We start from the raw sequence: 15,095 nt of genomic DNA, 5'->3' as shown, positions 1-15,095 counted from the left end.
CAGTTTTATCGGTAATGATTTTGGGCACTGCTTGTGATCTTATAGTGCAATTAAGCATCCAAATAGGAGTATGGTTCCCCCATGACCTGTCTTGTGCCCATGTAGCTGGCCTATAATATTGAATAATTCTTTTAGGTGGCCAATTAGTGTTTTTCCAGTTTTCTATTTTTATACCTTCTCTGATATTTATACTTCTTGTACTTCTGTTTTTTACTTTATTATAAACAGGGCATCCTAGATTTTCTCATAGCTGTAAAGGAACAAGAAGAAGCATCATCTGATTTTTCTTAGTGTGCAGACCTCCTGTTCCATTAGCTGGTAATTGTCAATATGCTCACTGTGGGCAAATTTAATAAAGGCCTGGGGCCGGGCGCGGTGGCTCACGCCTGTAATCCCAGCACTTTGGAAGGCCGAGGCGGGTGGATTACGAGGTCAAGAGATCGAGACCATCCTGGTCAACATGGTGAAACCCCGCCTCTACTAAAAATACAAAAAATTAGCTGGACATGGTGGCACATGCCTGTAATCCCAGCTACTCAGGAGGCTGAGGCAGGAGAATTGCCTGAACCCAGGAGGCGGAGGTTGCGGTGAGCCGAGATCGCGCCATTGCACTCCAGCCTGGGTAACAAGAGCGAAACTCCGTCTCAAAAAATAAATAAATAAATAAATAAATAAAATAAATAAAATAAAATAAATAAAGGCCTGGGGGTGCTTGCCAGCTATTGGGTGCTTCAAATTGATACCAGGAGTGATTTAAAACTGGGAAGTGAAAAAATGGGTTGTAGCATGGCAACCTGGAGTTAGTTTTACGTTGTTTATTTTTGCCCTGCCACAAAGTTTTTCCCACCGTTGGTTGTAAAATTGCTGCCCTAAACCAGTGATTTCTCCTAGTGGGTTAACAAAAGTGTTCCCCCGGTGGGCAATACAGTACCTCCGGACTATGGAAGTTTTTAGGAGTTAAGTACTTGAGTGCTTGAGTGTGAGCTTGGGAGGGGTGAGGCTTAAGGTAAAATTTTCTTATCGTATTAACTCTTTTGCTTTCCGTGGCCATTGATTTTCCATGTTAGTGTCTTCACAGACACAGCAAGAAGAAACACGTAGATTGTTAGTTATACTATTAGCCAGTTGAGCAGATTATTGGCTACTGGAGGGGGTTTGAAAATCTCCTGGTTAGTTGTTTTTACAATTTTTATAAGGTGACTTGAAAACTCAGAACTGGTGTTGAGCTGGATGGTTTCAAGTTTTTTGTTAGTACTACGTAAGGTGACTGTTTTCTTATTACTTAAATACACTGTGATAAGTAGCCCGTGGTTCACATGGGCATGTTCGACTTGAGGATGGTAAGGGTGACAGGGTGGCAGCTGTTTGCCTTACAATTTGTTTTTGTTAATATTTTTATAAACATTATTTTATTTGGTGGTGGTTTGTTGGCAGTTGGGATATGTGTCCGTGTGTGGCAATACCAGCACTATGTTTTTGAGCAAGTAGAATGCAGGCCAATGAGACTGGGTTTGTGCCGTAAATGGCACATTATATACCTTATTGGGCTAAGTTGTCCATGTGAATGTTGTTTGACAGAAATTAAAGTACAGATTTGTGGGGGTTTTTTCATGGAAAAGGGAGACTTTGGTTTGATTTAGTAGGTTCCCTTTTATTGACTTATCTTGGACCTTAAACCAAGTTCCAGGCTTTAACTTGGGGTTATAACACACATACAGTTGATTATTGCCTGGGTTACAAACTGAATAAATTGTTTGATTGTAAGTACAAGCCCCTGAGTCCCGTATACTTATAATATATTTGATAGAGCAAGATTTTTAACTACTGTATTCCCAGTTCAAGTAGTCTGCAGGCAGTAAGCACATTCTTTTACCGGTTACTCTTTCTTTTGTAAAGATCTTGAAGTTAACTATAATAAAGTAAAAATTAACATTTTTATACTACTACACAGGGACAGGATGAATCTTTACTTAGACATAGGGGTTGGCAAAGATGACAGCATAGTAATAGAATAGTTAACAGTACTAAGATCGAAATTAGGCTTAAGATTTTTAGCCACTTTTAGTTCGATGACTCCTTAAGCTTCTGCCATGAGTGGACTGGTTAGGCTCTGGTTGTGTGACTAGAGCAGGGCTGTTGCTCCTGCTGGTAGCTTGGTCTCATTGCAGGATCAGTCCAGTTGGGTGCTTTGGATCCTGCTTACTGGTTCGCTTTTCCTGTGCGGCTGCTGGCTTTAACCAGCTATAGTGGATTCTGGGTCCGATGCCTGCAACTTTAATTGCAGTTGGGATGGACAACATTACAATATCAGGCCCGCCCCATTTTGGCCCCAATGTGGTTGGGCTCCACTTCTTGATCCACACTGAATCCCTGGGTTTAAATGGATGCACAGGATCTGTTAGACGAATATGTAATATTTCTGAAACCTAACCCTGTATTTCCACATAGTTGTACCTAAGGCCTGATTTGCTTTCTCAGGATTAATTCTCCTGGCTTTTGATGTTCCCTTTAATTTGGGTTATGATAGGGAGTGGCCAGCCAAACAAAATTTTCTAGGGTGAATACCCAGTTTGTGTGGTGGGGATACCCCTGTTTTGGAGGAGGACCATGGGCACGACTGGATCCCACTGCAAATAGGTTTTCTGGCAGAATTTTTTAATAGCTGCTTGAGCATTTGATTGATAGGCTCAACCTTTCTTGAGCTCTATGGTCAATAGGGAATATGCAGTTTTTAGTTCATTTATTTTTTTTCTCTCTCTCTTTTTTTTTTTTTTTTTGGAAGGCAAGGACCCAGCCTGAGCATCAGGGCCCCCCTCCCTCCATTTTTCATTTATTTATTTATCTATTTATTTATTTATTGAGACTGAGTTTCACTCTTGTTACCCAGGCTGGAGTGCAATGGTGCGATCTCGGCTCACCACAACCTCCACCTCTTGGGTTCAGGCAATTCTCCTGCCTCAACCTCCTGAGTAGCTGGGATTACAGGCACGTGCCACCATGCCCAGCTAATTTTTTGTATTTTTAGTAGAGACACGGTTTCACCATGTTGACCAGGATGGTCTCGATCTTTTGACCTTGTGATCCACCTGCCTCGGCCTCCCGAAGTGCTGGGATTATAGGTGTGAGCTACCGCGCCCAGCCCATTTTTCATTTATTTTTAAGAGCCATGTTAGATTTTGAACAATTTTGGCTACAAATGCTGGGCCATTGCCTGACCCTGTAGTTGAAGGTAGCCCAAATCTGGGGATAATATTTTTTAATAATATTCTAGTTGCGTCTTGTGCCTTTTCTGTTCTGGAGGGGAAAGCCTTTACCCAACCTGAGTAGGTACAGATAAACACTAACATATTGTGACAGCCTCCTGCCCAGGCAGTTCTGTAAAATTTAGAAGCAAATTTTTGCAAGGTACTGCCCCTACTTTTCGAATTCCCTGGGGGCCAGGTTGGCCCCTGCCGTGGGTTGCTCTGGGCACAGGTTAAGCATTGTTTACAAACAGCTCAAGAGGTGACAGTGAGCCATGGCACATAGAAGTGGCATTCTAACAGTGCTTTTAATACTGTTTTTCCCATGTGAGTCCCTTGGTGGAATTGTTTTACAAATCTAGGGGCTATGACTTCCCAAATGGCTAACTTCTCATTTGCAAACTTCCATTGTCTTCCTTCGGTATAGCTCCCAGTATCCTGAACAAACCAGGCCTTTTGGTTTGGAGAGTAATTTGGAGTTTTTGTTTTTTTTTTTTTTTTTTTTTAAGACAGGGTTTCGCTCATTACCCTGGCTGGAGTGCAATGGCGCGATCTCGGCTCACCGCAACCTCTGCCTCCTGGGTTCAGGCAATTCTCCTGCCTCAGCCTCCTGAGTAGCTGGGATTACAGGCACGCGCCACCATGCCCAGCTAATTTTTTGTGTTTTTAGTAGAGACGGGGTTTCACCATGTTGACCAGGATGGTCTTGATCTCTTGACCTCATGATCCACCCACCTCGGCCTCCCAAAGTGCTGGGATTACAGGCGTGAGCCACGGCGCCCGGCCCTTTTTTTTTTTTTTTGAGATGGAGTTTCGCTCTTGTTACCCAGGCTGGAGTGCAATGGCGCGATCTCGGCTCACTGCAACCTCCGCCTCCTGGGTTCAAGCAATTCTCCTGCCTCAGCCTCCTGAGTAGCTGGGATTACAGGCACGTGCCACCATGCCCAGCTAATTTTTTGTATTTTTAGTAGAGACGGGGTTTCACCATGTTGACCAGGATGGTCTCGATCTCTCGACCTTGTGATCTACCCGCCTCCGCCTCCCAAAGTGCTGGGATTACAAGCTTGAGCCACCGCGCCCGGCCAATTTGGAGTTTTTGAACAGAGTGCCTCTGGTAGAAGGGTCCTAGGACAGGCAGCCTTTCTAGCCTCTATGTGGGATGCAGGGACACCATCTAGGGCTGCCCGCTTAGCCCTCTTGTTTGCTTTTTAATTTTTTTTTTAGCTTCTGGTGTTGCTGCTTTCTTGTGGCCTTTACAGTGTATAACAGCTACTTTTTTTAGTGCTCATACTGCATTTAAAAGCTGCAGAATTTCTTCTGGATACTTTATGTTTGTACCTTGGGCTGTTAAAAGCCATCTTTTTTTTTTTTTTTTTTTTTTTTGATATGGAGTCTCACTCTGTTGGCCAGGTTAGAGTGCAGTGGCATGATCTCGGCTCCCTGCAACCTCCACCTCCCAGGTTCAAACAATTCTCCTGCCTCAGCCTCCAGAGTAGCTGGGATTACAGGCACGTGCCACCATGCCTGGCTAATTTTTGTGTTTTAGTAGAGACGGGGTTTCACCATGCTGGCCAGACTGGTCTCCAACTCCTGACCTTCTGATTCATGACCTCTTTTTTTTTATAGATATTCCCATGCACAGTGCAGGGTGGTAATGCATATTTGGAGTTAGTGGATATGTTGGCTCTTTTGCCCTCTGGTTAAAGCTATTAATTCTGCTTTCTGAGGCCGGGCGCGGTGGCTCAAGCCTGTAATCCCAGCACTTTGGGAGGCTGAGGCGGGTGGATCACGAGGTCAAGAGATCGAGACCATGCTGGTCAACATGGTGAAACCCCGTCTCTACTAAAAATACAAAAAATTAGCTGGTCATGGTGGTGCATGCCTGTAATCCCAGCTACTCAGGAGGCTGAGGCAGGAGAATTGCCTGAACCCAGGAGGCGGAGGTTGTGGTGAGCCGAGATCGTGCCATTGCACTCCAGCCTGGGTAACAAGAGCGAAACTCTGTCTCAAAAAACAAAAGAAAAAAAAAAAATTCTGCTTTCTGGGCTGATGTTCCTGTTGGCAAGCATTGGACCTCTACTACTGAGCCCAAAGTTACTACTGCATGTTCAGCCATTTGATTTTCTGCCTTTATAAAACTGCTCCCGTCAGTGAAGTATTCTGCATCTGGGTTCTGGACAGGGTGATCTGTAAGACCCTTCCTGCTAGAAAAGACTTCATTTACTGTTCTTATGCAGTCATAGAGTGTTACGGGAAGCAGGGTGGCTGCGTTGAGGGTTTTTACAATTTCTAGAGTTACACAGAATTCTTGCATAAGAGCCCTTGATATTGAGTAATTCTTGGATTTGACAACCAGTGGCATTTTCTTTGTTGTTGTTGTTGTTATTGTGTTTAAGACAGTTTCACTCGTGTTCCCCAGGCTGGAGTGCAATGGCACAATCTTGTCTCACTGCAACTCCGTCTCCCAGGTTCAAGTGATTCTTCTGCCTCAGCCTCCTGAGTAGCTGGGATTACAGGCACCTGCCACCAAACCTGGCTAATTTTGATTTTGTATTTTTAGTAGAGACAAGGTTTCTCCATGTTGGTCAGGCTGGTCTCAAACTCCGGACCTCAGGTGATCCCCCTCCCTTGGCCTCCCAAAGTGTTGAGATTACAGGCGTAAGCCACTCACCCAGCCCAGTGGTGTCTTCTTTGATATATTATGGTTAAGACTGAGCATAGCAGTCACACAGTTAAATCCCAGGGTTAGTTTATTTGCTTCATTTACCAGCATAGCCTTGGCAGTTAACGCCTTAAGATGGAAGGGGGGGGGGCATTCTTGTGCCACTACATTTAGTTGCTTGGATAAGGAGACCACAGGATACTGCCAAGATTCTAGAACTTGAGTTAAGACTCTGATGGCCATTCCTTCCCGCTTGTGTACATATAGGAAGAAAGGCCTGGCTATGTCTGGTAGTTCCAAAGCAGGGGCTTCAGTTAAGTCCTGCTTAATTTGTTTAAATGCCTTTTCCTGGTTTAGTTCTTCAACAGAACGGCTCCTTTTCCCCCACTTTTAGTGGCCATATACAAGGGCTTTACTATGAGTGAGAAGTGTGGAACCCAGACACGGCAGAACCCTACTGCTCCTAAAAAATGTTTTATGTGTCGCCTGCAGTTTGGAATTGGAAGTCTACAGGTGGCCTGTATCCAGGGTAACCCTAATTTTTGCTTCCCTTGGCTTAGGTGAAACCCCAGGTAGCTAACTCTCTTTAAACAGACTTGGACCTTTTTGCTTGACACCGTATAGCCTGCCTTCCATAACAGGTGGAGTAATTTTTGTGTCTCTAGGTAGCAATTTTCTAGGGTAGGAGCTGCTAGCAAAAGATTATCCACATATTGTAATAGGACACACTCCTTGTTGGGAGGAGTATATGCTTTAAGGTTTGTTGCCAATGCTTCCCTAAAGATTGCAGGAGAGTTTTAAAACCCTTGCAGAAGTCTGGTCTAAGTGAGCTAAACATTGTCCCACTGGAAGGCAAATAATGGTTGACTTATTGGTGCCAGGCGGGGGCAGAAAAAAACATTTTTTAGATTAGGACTGTTAACCAGGCTGTGCTTGCTGGAATAAGAGTTATTAATGTATAGGGGTGCAGCACTCCTGGGTCAATAATGACTGTAGCCCAATTTACGGCTCACAAGTTTTGCACCAGTTTTTTTTTTTTTTTTTTTTTTTTTGACAGAGTTTTGCTCTTGTTACCCAGGCTGGAGTGCAATGGCGCGATCTCGGCTCACCGCAACCTCCGCCTCCTGGGTTCAGGCAATTCTTCTGCCTCAGCCTCCTGAGTAGCTGGGATTACAGGCACGCGCCACCATGCCCAGCTAATTTTTTTTTTTTTTGTATTTTTAGTAGAGACGGGGTTTCAGCATGTTGACCAGGATGGTCTCGATCTCTTGACCTCGTGATCCACCCGCCTCGGCCTCCCAAAGTGCTGGGATTACAGGCTTGAGCCACAGCACCCAGCCCAGAGGGGGGGCCACTTTTGTGGTTCCAATTATAGTAGCTTGTTTTAGTTAATGGTTTAAATGGTTTGATTGAGTTACTACTGAGAGTTTAGCACCTGTGTTTACCATGAAATTTATTTTTTTGGCCCTCTACTTCTATTTTGATCATAAACTCCTAGGGACCTAGAGAAATGGTGTACCTGGTGTGACTTAGTTCTTACAGCATTCTGCCCCCGCCAGGTCGATAGGTTAGTTTCTTGAGTCCTTCTCTGGCTTTTACTACCGTTAACTGCATCCCTTTCTGGGCATCTATTTTTTCAGTGTTGTTTCTTTTTGCATATTGCACACTGATCTCTCTTTAGCCTAGGCTGGTTTTTGAGGTTCTCTTAGGTTAAATCTCTCCCTTGTTCATGACCTTGGCCACATCCTCTTGTTACATTTGCCCCCCTTTCTGTGAGAGCCGTGATCAACAGATCTGCTTTCCTTTTAAGCTTTTGTTCTGCTTCTCTTTTAGACTCCCTTTTGGCCTCTCTCTTACAATTAATGAACACTTTGAGGATCACCTGTGTTAGCTGAGTCGCAGTTAGGCCTTTAAACCCTTTTAGCTTTGGGAGTTTTTTGTTTTTGTTTTTGTTTTTTAATGACTTTGTGCCTGACTAACAAAGGCTTCATTTACTGTACATTGATTTCCTGCTGTCTCTGGGTTAAATGGAGTGTAAAGTTGATAGGCCTTACAGAGTCTTTTTTTTTGAAATGGAGTCTCACCTGTAGCCCAGGCTGGAGTACAGTGGCGGGATCTCAGCTCACTGCAACCTCCACCTCCTGGGTCCCGGTTCAAGAAATTCTCCTACCTCAGTCTCCCAAGTAGCTGGGATTACAGGCATGAGCCACCATGCCCAGCTAATTATTTTTTGTACTTTTTAGTAGAGATGGGGTTTCACCATGTTGGCCAGTCTGGACTTGAACTCCTGACCTCGTGATCCACCTGCCTCTACCTCCCAAAGAGGTGGGATTACAGGCTTGAGCCACCGCTCCTGGCCATACAGAGCCTTTTATAAAACTTACTTGGGGCCAGGTGCGGTGGCTCAAGCCTGTAATCCCAGCACTTTGGGAGGCCGAGGTGGGTGGATCACGAGGTCAAGAGATCGAGACCATCCTGGTCAACATGGTGAAACCCTGTCTCTACTAAAAATACTAAAAACAATTAGCTGGGCATGGTGGCGCGTGCCTGTAATCCCAGCTACTCAGGAGGCTGAGGCAGGAGAATTGCCTGAACCCAGGAGGCGGAGGTTGCGGTGAGCCGAGATCACACCATTGCCCTCCAGCCTGGGTAACAAGAGTGAAACTCCGCCTCAAAAAAAAAAAAACTAACTTGGGCCTCATCTGCCTTCTGACGGACATTTCAAATTTTTCCCATAATCAGGGCCTTCTTCCCTCCTGCCTTGATCCCTTTTAGACGTGCCTCCTGAAATGCCAGCAGGCATTATAATCCCTTTGCCCTACTGGGGTTCCATTGGGGATTTGTTAACAGCTAGTGTTCCTTAGCATACCAGTGGGCATTAACTGTGCCTGCCAGGGCATTTATATCCAGGTCCTGGAGGGTTGCCTGTGTCACTCTATGTCACTTCTCTGCAGTAAGCAGCATTAACAGGAGCTCCTGGCAATCTGCCCATGTGGGGCTGTGGGTTAAGAAAATGGATTGCGCCCGGCGCGGTGGCTCACGCCTGTAATCCCAGCACTTTGGGAGGCCAAGGCGGGTGGATCACGAGGTCAAGAGATTGAGACCATCCTGGTCAACATGGTGAAACCCCGTCTCTACTAAAAACACAAAAAATTAGCTGGGCATGGTGGCGTGTGACTGTAATCCCAGCTACTCAGGAGGCTGAGGCAGGAGAATTGCCTGAACCCAGGAGGCGGAGGTTGCGGTGAGGCGAGATCGCGCCATTGCACTCCAGCCTGGGTAACCAGCAAAACTCTCAGTCTCAAAAAAAAAAAAAAAAGAAAGAAAGAAGGAAAGAAAAAGGATTGCATTAAATTTAAGATGACTTGGGGTTTTTCTGTGTAGGAGAGAGTATGCTGTTTTCACTTTAGGGGGTCAGTGGTGGAGAAGGGCTGGTGGGTAAAGAGGCTTTCTCCACCTCTGACTTGTCCCTCAGCGTTATGGTATGTTTGGGATCTAGTCCCCCAGAGAGGCATTTGTAAGGCTCAGGTGCGGTCACACCAACGTTAGCTAGAAATGTCCCTTTCCTTTTCCCTGACTCTCATGGACAAGCCCCTTGGTTTCCCACTAAGAGATGACGTTGGAGTGTCACTTTTGTTTGAACCTGATTTTTTAGCTACTTGCCCTTCACCTCGCCTTAGATTGGCCAAGGACGGATATATTGGCACATAGGGGAGTGTTTATTTTCTCTCCTGCGGAGGAGCCCGTAAGACCGGTTTTTGCTTTTCCAGCTCTCCCTCCCCTACTTTCTGAGTGAAAGACGCTGTGGTTTTCTTTACTACCTTTGGCTCTGCTTGAGCCACTGAAGTTTTACGGTATACTGCCTGGCGGGGCTGCAGCCACGTGGGATTTAATTGGACCACATTTAGCCAAGAGTTGATGTATGGGCATTGATTAGGGTGTCCAGAGTGTTCTCTGACCCTGGTTACTATTTTATGCACATGGCCAACCACCTCACAATCCATTGTCCCTTCAAGCGGGCCACCTGACATTGAAAGAAGGCCAGTCTGGTTTACACAGAGGTTTTTTTTTTTTTTTTTTTTTTTTTTTTTTTTTTTTTTGAGACGGAGTTTTGCTCTTCTTACCCAGGCTGGAGTGCAATGGCGCGATCTCGGCTCACCGCAACCTCCGCCTCCTGGGTTCAGGCAATTCTCCTGCCTCAGCCTCCTGAGTAGCTGGGATTACAGGCACGCGCCACCATGCCCAGCTAATTTTTGTATTTTTAGTAGAGACAGGGTTTCACCATGTTGACCAGGATGGTCTCAATGTCTTGACCTCGTGATCCACCCGCCTCGGCCTCCCAAAGTGCTGGGATTACAGGCTTGAGCCACCGCACCCGGCCCTCACCCCTTTTTAAACTTGTTTAGCATGCAGTATCTCCTCCTTTACGATGCCCAGTCACTCAGCCTTTTTCTTCAGACTGATTAAACTGTCCCCCGATCCCAGTAGGAGAGGGTGTTTTCAGGGGCCGCTTGGCATTGGAGAGTTTGTTACCACCCCCCACAATACCTAGATTGTGGGGGCACCTCCTTAAGCCGCATGCAGATCACCCGTATTGCGGCCGGCCTCACACGTGGCTCGGAGTGTGCTGTCGGCGCTAAGGAACTGGAGGCTCCCACACATTACCGTCTGCGCTGGCTCCTCCGGAGTCCTCCCTTTCACACACCTCTCCTTCCCAGTTTTCTCCTCCTGCTAGGCTTCCTCACTAAGTTGGCCTAAAAGCAGCTTTGCTTCAGGTGTTAATTGGTATGAGAATTTTATTCAAATCGGGGAGTCCCTAACACTTTCCTCAGCCCTACCTGGTCCGGTTAGTAATTATTTCCCTGGAGCTGAACAGGTTCTGGTTAGATGAGTTTTACTTGAATCTGCGAGCCTCTCTCACTTCCCCTAGGCTTGCTAGGTGGGGTTACTAGTCACTTCCCTGGAAGGTGATTGGAGCTTCAGACCTCCTTTCCCTTTTTTCTTTCTTTTCTTTCTTTCTTTTTTTTTTTTTAGACAGTTTCACTCTTGTTACCCAGGCTGGAGTGCAATGGCGGGATCTCGGCTCACGGCAATCTCCGCCTCCTGGGTTCAGGCAATTCTCCTGCCTCAGCCTCCTGAGTAGCTGGGATTACAGGCACGTGCCACCACGCCCAGCTAGTTTTTAGTATTTTTAGTAGAGACGGAGTTTCACCATGTTGACCAGGATGGTCTCGATCTCTTGACCTCGTGATCCACCCGCCTCGGCCTCCCAAAGTGCTGGGATTACAGGCTTGAGCCATCGCACCCGGCCTTTTTTCTTTCTTTTCTTCAAGCCTCAACTGTCTCACCGTGGTTCCTGAAGCATGCTGATTCTAGAATCATTCTGCAGACTCATCCTAGTTCCATTGGGCCGTGGGTGGAAGGCACTGGGGTTGGGGAGAGCTGATTTCCTTCTTGAGAGAAGCCTCCCAGTGGTGCCTGGGGTCTCCGGTCTCCCTTGGCCCAGGGCCCTGGCCCCCCGCACAGGCAGAGGAGACAGCAATCTTGTCATCTCCATTTCCCTGCCAATGCACCAGAAATATTGCAGGATATCAGAGGCCGGAGAGACCACTGAGGTTACCGAAGGAGTTTATTTTAGGCATACACCAGCCCAGCTGGTTCCCTAACTGGGAACAAAATGGCTGAGCCCTTAACAAAGGCAGGGCTTGATTTTTTTATACATAAAGCACACAGTGGCACTAAAACAAGTTTGCAGGTGTAGAACAAAGGCAATTCATTAGCAATGATAGGCTGCCAATTTAGGCTTACATTGACTGTTGTATGTGACCCAGATGTTCGCTATCTGTAGAGCTCAAGGATTCTAGCACAGACCTTATCTATTCCCTTCTGCTACAGTGTCCAGAAAGCCAGAGTCCTGCCTGCTTGGGCTTTTTTTTTTTTTTTTTGAGATGGAGTTTCGCTCTTGTTACCCAGGCTGGAGTGCAATGGCACGATCTCGACTCACCGCAACCTCTGCCTCCTGGGTTCAAGCAATTCTCCTGCCTCAGCCTCCTGAGTAGCTGGGATTACAGGCACGTGCCACCATGCCCAGCTAATGTTTTGTATTTTTAGTAGAGACGGGGTTTCACCATTTTGACCAGGATGGTCTCGATCTCTCGACCTTGTGATCCACCCGCCTCGGCCTCCCAAAGTGCTGGGATTACAGGCTTGAGCCACCGCGCCCGGCCTACTTTTTTATTTTTTGAAAGAGGTTAAGTAATAGCAACAGTATGCTTTTCGTTTTTAAACTTTAAATCTCCGAAAGACTTACTAGTAGAATTTTCCAGGACTGACATTTGTTGCATACATGTTAATTTCATCTGATCTCTCATCTTGTTTACTAGTTCTATGTAGTGCATTTAAGTTCAAATGTGGCGAGTTCCTCTATTTTAGTTATTGTATTATTCATTCTACAACTTAGTTATTTTAAAAATTCTTGTGTAGTTTCTACTTTCCCGAAGATACTTTTATCTTATTTAAATATAGTATGCATAGTTGTTTTTATATTTTTGTCCAGTAAGTCAAATATTTGATGTCTTTGCAGGTTTGCTTCTGTTACTCTGGTGTCTTTCACACTGTCTTCTTTATTGTGAGCTTTGTCATCTTTGGTTGCTTGTTAGTCATTGTTCATAGAAAATTACTTGCAAGGTTTATCAATTACTGGATGAGATGTTACCTTCTTTGAGAAAGTTTATTTTTGCTTCTTTCAGTTTTCTAAAGATTTTACAATGTGGGACCATTCTTTGTATGATTTTAAGTAATGTGGTTCATTCAAAATTGATATAACTGATGGAGAAATCTGATGTAAGATCAATGTGTGGTGACAAAATTGTAGAAAATTTATTTCTCTTTTTAAATTTTTTTTATCACCTGCCCTCAACTTCAAGACAATCTTCATGCCATTCCTCAGTGTTGGGAAGAAAGGGACTGTTTGGGTCATACATAGTCTTTGAACTCCCAGGTTAATGTTGAGAAGGTTTTTATAATAATTCTCAAGTGCTAAACATTCATAAGTATTTAATAAATGATAGATAACATTATTATACTAGTAATCCTGAACCCAAATTTCTAACTGTTTAGCTGCACTGTTCTGTTCTATGAAAAGAATTTTTTTGTTTAGAATATTGTTTAACGGATTGATGATGTATTATAAATTGTGACTACAGCTGGGCATGGTGGCTCATGCCTGTAATTCCAGCAGTTTGGGAGGCCAAGCCGGGTGGATCATGAGGTCAGGAGTTTGAGACAAGCCTGGCAAACATGGTGAAACCCCATCTCTACTAAAAATATAAAAATTAGCTGCGTGTGGTGTTGGGCACCTGTAATCCTAGCTACTTGGGAGGCTGAGACAAGAGAATCATTTGAACCCAGGAGGCAGAGGTTGCAGTGAGCCGAGATTGTGCGTTTGCACTCCAGCCTAGGAGACAAAGAGAGACTTTGTCTTAAAAATAATAATAAATAAGCCGGGTGCGGTGGCTCAAGCCTGTAATCCCAGCACTTTGGGAGGCCGAGGCGGGTGGATCACGAGGTCAAGAGATCAATACCATCCTGGTCAACATGGTGAAACGCCGTCTCTACTAAAAATACAAAAAATTAGCTGGGCATGGTGGCGCGTGCCTGTAATCCCAGCTACTCAGGAGGCTGAGGCAGGAGAATTGCCTGAACCCAGGAGGCGGAGGTTGCAGTGAGCTGAGATCGCGCCATTGCACTCCAGCCTGGGTAACAAGAGCGAAACTCTGTCTCAAAAATAAATAAATAAATAAATAAATAGGCTGGGCGTGGTGGCTCACGCCTGTAATCCAAGCACTTTGGAGGCCAAGGGGGGTGGATCACCTGAGGTCGGGAGTTCAAGACCAGTCTGACCAACATGGTGAAACCTCGTCTTCTTAAAAAATAATAATAGTAAGGCCGGGCGCGGTGGCTCAAGCCTGTAATCCCAGCACTTTGGGAGGCCGAGGCGGGTGGATCACAAGGTCGAGAGATCGAGACCATCCTGGTCAACATGGTGAAACCCCGTCTCTACTAAAAATACAAAACATTAGCTGGGCATGGTGGCACGTGCCTGTAATCCCAGCTACTCAGGAGGCTGAGGCAGGAGAATTGGCTGAACCCAGGAGGCGGAGGTCGCGGTGAGCCGAGATCGCGCCATTGCACTCCAGCCTGGGTAACAAGAGCGAAACTCCGTCTCAAAAAAAAAAAAAAAAAAGAAAGTGTGGGGACACAAGAATCCCCTCTTCCCCACGTTAGTGATTCATCTGGACCAGGTTTTATGTTTTGAGAGGTTTTAGAATGTACTTTTCTACAGCTGATTGAAATTTGTCGTCTAAATTTTAAAAATTAAGGGTAAATAAGGCTTATACTAGTAGTGTTGCACATTCCTGACTCAAACTCTTTTTGTTTTTTAGCATACTTTTTTTTTTTTTTTCTGAGACAGAGTTTCTCTCTTGTTACCCAGGCTGGAGTGCAATAGCACGATCTCAGCTCACTGCAACCTCCGCCTCCTGGGTTCAGGCAATTCTCCTGCCTCAGCCTCCCGAGTAGCTGGGACTACAGGCGTGCACCACCATGCCCAGCTAATTTTTGTATTTTTAGTAGAGACGGGGTTTCACCATGTTGACCAGGATGGTCTTGATCTCTTGACCTCATGATTCACCCGCCTCGGCCTCCCAAAGTGCTGGGATTATAGGTGGGAGCCACCGCACCCGGCCTTGAGTATACTTTTTTTTTTTTTTTTTTTTGAGATGGAGTTTCACTCTCGTTACCCAGGCTGGAGTGCAATGGCGTGATCTCGGCTCACCGCAACCTCCGCCTCCTGGGTTCAGGCAATTCTCCTGCCTCAGCCTCCTGAGTAGCTGGGATTACAGGCACGCGCCACCATGCCCAGCTAATGTTTTGTATTTTTAGTAGAGGCGGGGTTTCACCATGTTGACCAGGATGGTCTCGATCTCTTGACCTCGTGATCCACCCGCCTTGGCCTCCCAAAGTGCTGGGATTATAGGCGTGAGCCACCGCGCCTGGCCTGAGTATACTTTTAAGAGTGAAAGGAGCACGTTCTACTATGGATTGTCCTCAGGGGTTATGTGGGATGCCTGAGCCATCCTGTAAATACAGAAGTAAAAAGATGCTTAGTGACATATTGAGTAGACTCTCCA

At 45.7% G+C, this 15,095-nt stretch overlaps 1 protein-coding gene across 1 annotated transcript in view; it reads right to left on the bottom strand.

Annotated features, from left to right (window-relative positions):
- Positions 1-15,095, bottom strand: part of LOC104650337 (uncharacterized) — an 86,898-nt gene that overhangs the window by 37,715 nt on the left and 34,088 nt on the right. The window lies entirely within an intron of this gene.

This window comes from Saimiri boliviensis, chromosome 14 (genome assembly GCF_048565385.1).
Source record: "Saimiri boliviensis isolate mSaiBol1 chromosome 14, mSaiBol1.pri, whole genome shotgun sequence".
In the NCBI taxonomy this organism is placed as follows: domain Eukaryota; kingdom Metazoa; phylum Chordata; class Mammalia; order Primates; family Cebidae; genus Saimiri; species Saimiri boliviensis.
The sequence above is the reverse complement of the archived record's forward strand: the minus strand, read 5'-3'. Positions and strand labels throughout refer to the sequence as shown.